Here is a 5,947-nt window from a genome sequence, read left to right on the forward strand (position 1 = left end):
TGCAGGTTCTGCTTCTATAGAATGAAGCACTTCTGGCTTTTTAAGTGGTTTTCAAGTTTGGGGAGATACAGAGAAGAGGCTGAGCTTTCCACTGTCCCAACTTGGTAGAATTGGTCTACCAGTTGGTAGAATAGTTGAATAACAATAGGGAAATTGGTATTTCCTCTGATCCCATTCTCCAAATATCAAGAGTGAGAAGCCAGGAGAAAGGCAGAGCTCACCCTTCTCCTAATCCCCGCCCCCAACACTCCTTCTCCCAGCCCCTCCTCCTTCTGCCTGTGGTTCCCCAACTTTGGGTCTTAATACAACTTCTCAGCTCACAACCTGGGAGTTCGTTTGTCTTCAGAGGAGTCCCAGAGTGAACCACAATGAAAAGGCTCTATTTTCAGGGACCACCTCCTGCCTTCAGAGGAATCCTGCGTGTGTACACTACTTTTGAGAGCGGCGAGGGAAGGAGGGAATGAGGAATGGTACAAAGTGAAGAGAAGGAAAGATTCTTGGATAAATGCTATTGTGTTGGACCTGGAGCGCTGCAGCTAAAACTCAGGTCTTAATTTTGAAGCAAAACCAGACACACAGGATTATACCAACATCTGAGGGCCTAAAGAAAAGTTACAGTACCTGTCGTTTCTCACCAAATAAATGCTTTTAAGGAACCAGCTGGCTCCCCTATATCTAATGGTCACCTTATTAACAAAGAAATGTATTTTCATGTCAAGGAGGAGTTGTCCTTTGTCATCTGGGCTTTTATTTTGTCTAGGACCTGGACAATAACACAATATATATACATATATATATATATATATATATATATATATATAAGCAATATATATACATATAATATATACCTATAATATATATACATATATGTGAAAATATATATAGTATACATACAATATACATAACATAAATACATATATTTATATAATGTATATATAATTTTTTTTTCTGACAAAAAGAAAATATGCCACCTTTTACCACTTCTACAGAAAAGATATCCAAGAAAAATATCCAGGGAAAAACCCTGCTTTAGCCTCAAAAATCTGTGTCCTTAATGCTAAATGCAAAAAGGTGATTTTATGACCAGAAAAGAAATGTCTAGATTTCAATTCATTTTTTTTTTCCTTGCTGTTAATTAAGGAAGGCAATGAGGACAGTGACCTTAAAAGTGTAACACTCCTTGGAGCAGGGAAGAAATAATGACTGCCCTCAAGATAGCCACTGAATGGACAAAGTATGCATTGATTATGCATGCAATTTCCCAAAAGTTTGTTATTTTACAAAATTGAATTCTTTCCTGCTGAAGTCCAATGCTGAGTAATTAAATACAGACTGTACTTAATTTTGTCACAGAACAAATAGCAGAGGTTATGGAAAGTGTTATGGCTCCGCAGTCATTAATATTCCACAGGTGTTGGAATAGATTAGCAAGCGAAGAACACAGCAGGTTAGGATTATAGGAATCTATTCAAACCCCACATAATGAATGTGAGGAGTGATTTGAATGTCTAATATCAGTCACTCTGCAGAAAGAGACAAATTCTCATGCTCATTCCCAAGGCTTTTTAAAGGGCTGTTTATTTCATAAATTTTCACTCACCTATTATAATCAGACCTACTGAAATAAATTGCTAGTGATTGTCAAACTAAATGAACTCAGTTTTTTTTTTCTCTAGAAAATTTCTAAACTTCCCGCTGTCACAAGAATTCAAATTCTGTAGCTTTTTCAAAGACAAGGATTCTGAGCAGTCCACAGCCCAGGAAGGGGGTCAGGAGAGGAATCATCCATCCTTCTTGAAATCAATAACCAGATGTGGTTACTTGCACTTTTTAGTGGAGATGACTGAAGTGCCCAGCCATTTATGTTTCTCTTTTACTGACTTATTTAGGTAAAGGTGATCAAAGGAGGAGTTACACACCAATTAAGGGATGAAAGAGAAATCTCCCGATTCCAAGATAAAAGTGCAGTATCTATCTGAGAACTTCGATGGTACGGGGTGGGGAAATCAAACAATAAAAGGTGGGGAAAGAGATCAGCAGAAAAGAGCAAGTTCAATCATTAGCACTGGTGGAGAGGAAGAAAGGAAGATGGAATGTTAGAGAATAGAAGGGCTACGGGAAAAGCCGAAACTATGTGAAAACCCCGTAGCATCTTGCCTGCCATCTCGGGAGACAGTCTTTCCAAGAATACTGGTAGCATTATACCAGGAACTCTATTCCCTACGAAGTCTTCTGTCTGCCAGCAAGGGTCCTAGCAGTTCCGAGGTCAGGTCCATGCCCATCAGCATCCGTGGAACATCACTGCTAAATCCTTAGGGTGCTCACCTATCTGTTGGGACCTGGCTACCATGCTTGAACTCTACCAATGGCGGAGTCTGCTACACTTGACCATGCTGTCACTGCTATGAGCTTTGGCTACTTGTACTAAGAAATCTCTGCCATCTTCCACACATGTTCCTGAATTCCACTGGAAGTACCTGCAACTTCTGTCTCTTCCCTCCCAGTACCACCCCAGGGCATCAGACCCTTATGGTGCCCACACACTGGGTAGAGGTCTAGGGGAAAATCATTACCTTTCCCTTTCATATTCTGATATGACAATATTGGCTTACTCTGACACACATATTTTTGGCAAACTAGCATTGCCAGCTTTTATTTTGATTGTTGTTCTTCTTATGATGAAAATAGGAGTCCTTCCTTGTGTTTGAGTTGGACTTTAATCGATGTGTTATTCATCACTCAGAGCTAATATTACTCCATTCCTCCTCTCCAGCTATATGGTTGTGCCTGACTTCCTCCTTCCTTGAAATAAGTTCTTAACTAGGAGACTCTCATGCAAACAGATTCCTAAGGGACCTGCCTCACTAGCCCAACCCACCTGCCCAGCCTGAATCAGACGTACAGACAATGTAGACCCAACCAGAGATCCAACTACAAATACTAGGAAAACATCCCCACATCCATTTGGCATGTTTACCTTTACAAAAAAATATGTTCTCATTATTCTTTCTTAATCCTGTTCCATTGAAAAATGGCAGAGCTGCAATCATGGGGACATTCTTCCAGAGACCTAGCCTCTCAGAGTGTTTCTGGACACCTGAGCAAATAGAATGGAGAGCCAAAGCAAGAATTAATTGGCAACCTTAGGCTTTCAAAATGCATCTTACAGTCAATTGTTAGATCATCATTCTATTGATACTGAAGGATATTTCTCTTTTTTCTGCAGGGTAATAAAATCCTCATCCAATTGGGCCATGGAAGGACTAACAGCAAGAAGAGAAAAACTCTGATCTCCTGAGACACATGGTTATTACCTTATTACCACATGCATCCCACTCTATTATAATTTCTTTTTTACTCATGTTGGTTCCCCACCAGCTTAAGGCTCATGTTTCTCTTGTTCACAGGGGATCCTCAGCACCTCGCCAAGCCTAACACACAGGATAGTCACAGTAAATATTTTTGAATGAATGACTTTGATATCTTCTGAGTTTGAGTTATAAGAATTTATCTATTTTTATTTTGTCTCTATCCTCTTCCTTTTGTCCAAAACTTAGAAAAAGTTGTGTTAAATAAATAACTGATAATTGAATTTTGTTTTATTTCTCTGGATAGAACACAAGTTAGGAAGGAAAAAAAAATGGCTTACTTTTCCATTGGATTGACAATATAAAGGTAGTCATATACCTTACACAGAGAGCTACAGTTCCTCAATAAGATATACTTTCAGAATTTGGGAACAAGATGATTAGTTACCAGAGCTTCAATATTTAATATTACATCTGAAATATAAAATGGATAAGTTTTGCCATAATCAAAAAGATTGACCGTTACTGAGTGTGTTAAGCTAGGACCAGGTTGTTGATCAACACTTCATTGACAAAATCAAAAGTGATACACTATTCTAATCATGGGATGCTTTCAGGAAAATATGACTGATTAGGATAAAGCTATAAAATTCATCTAGAAAAAAAATTTCATCAAGGAGGAAATGTCTTTCGCAAATGAGCAAAATGGCTAACCTACCTGGTAGATGCTCTGATGTGAGTCAGTTGCTGGGATCCAATTCCCCTGAGCAGCCTCTGCAAAGTCTTGAAACCTCTGGGGCTGCAGGTGCTGCTGCCTAAGGGCATTGGGGAACTGACACTCACAGCTGGTGTGCAAATCCCCCAGCCTGCTTGTCCTTCGACTGGGTTAATTTCACACCTTGTGTTCTACACCACTTTCCAGACTTTGTTTTCAGAGTCAAATACTAATTGCCCACTTGGGCAGCTGGCTTATGAGGACACACACCCCCTCCCTGTGTCACTACCCCACTCTGCACAACCCAGATGGACTACGTGTACTGAAATCCACGCTCAGGATTTCTAGGGAAATCTGAGCTAAAACACACATAGGTATTAAAGTAAATTGAAAGTATTGCTCCACGTATTTGGGTCTCTTTCTTTATGTTTTCTCTTTTTTTTTTAAATTTTTTAAAAGATTTTTATTTATTTATTTGACAGAGGGAGATCACAAGTAGGCAGAGAGGCAGGCAGAGAGAGAGAGGAGGAAGCAGGCTCCCTGCTGAGCAGAGAGCCTGATGTGGGACTTGATCCCAGGACCCTGAGATCATGACCTGAGCCGAAGGCAGCGGCTTAACCCACTGAGACACCCAGGCGCCCTTTCTCTCTTCTTTTAACATCCAGAGAAGAGATGGATGCAGTATCAATATCCCAGCAGGTGTCTGCATGAATTGGATATTATTACTTGGCTGCCTTCCCCACAGAGTAAACAGCTCAATATGACAGTGTATAAAACTTTATAACCCTGTGGCTGTCTCGTAGACCCAGCAAAGTGTTCTGTATATATTCACAGCACAGTGTGCTGCACAGTTCAGGAAGCCCTCAGAAGAGCCGTGATTTGTGATTTACACAGCAATGGTAGCCCTTGGAGTTCCCAAATAGTCAGGAAGACATAGAAAACAAAGAGAAATGTCCAGAAGTTAAAGGTAATGAAAGAAAGCATCCTTTAATTCTGTGAAAAGAACAATTGTGGGACCCTAAATCGTAGTTTCTTTATAATTTATACACAACATATACCTCTAGTCAAGATGGTATAGATCTGCATTGTCCAACAGAGCAGCACCCAAATACTAGCCGCTGTGGAGTTTGAGTCCTTGTACCATAACTGGTACAAGAAATAGATGAACTACTGCTCAGTACACATCTGGTTTTAAAGACTCAGTATGATAGGGATACCTGAATGGCTCAGTTGGCTAAACGTCTGCCTTCAGCTCAGGTCATGATCCCAGGGTCCTGAGATCGAGTCCTTGCTCAGCAGGGAGCCTGCTTCTCCGTTCGCCTGCTGCTCCCCTTGCTTGTGCTCCTGCTCATGCTGTCTCTCTGATACATAAAAAATTAAAACTTATAAAAAATAAAAAATAAAGACTCAGTATGATTTTAAAAAAAGATATCTCTAGAGTTTTTTTTACATTAATGTTCAAAGTATAATATTTTGAAAATGTTGGGGTAGACAAAATAGATCATTATAATTAATTTCACCTGTTTTACTTTTTAGTGCAGCTATTAAGTAGTTTATAATTATCTATGTGGCTCACATTCTGTTTCTATTACACCATAATAGTCCAAATGGTGCTGAGATAACAGATAAACTCTGAATTCTTGGTAGTGAATAATATAAGGATAGCCACTTTCTTATTCATGGTCCACACCCAAAAATGACACCACTTGGTGCACGTAAAAACCCAAGGAGGAAGGGGGAAGGGGCTCTACTCCTCACAGTCTCTTAGGAGCCCAGGCTGTTGGAGGGACTGTCCTTTAGCTCACAGATATAAAGATAAGATTTTCTCTTTTGCCCAGAAGGGAGAGAGAGTTCTGGGGCATCTTGCCCCAGCATGAAATATTTTGGATCAGAAGTGGCATACGTCACTCCACTCACAGCCCAC

This window comes from Mustela nivalis (assembly GCF_964662115.1).
Source record: "Mustela nivalis genome assembly, chromosome: 6".
Taxonomy (NCBI): Eukaryota; Metazoa; Chordata; class Mammalia; order Carnivora; family Mustelidae; genus Mustela; species Mustela nivalis.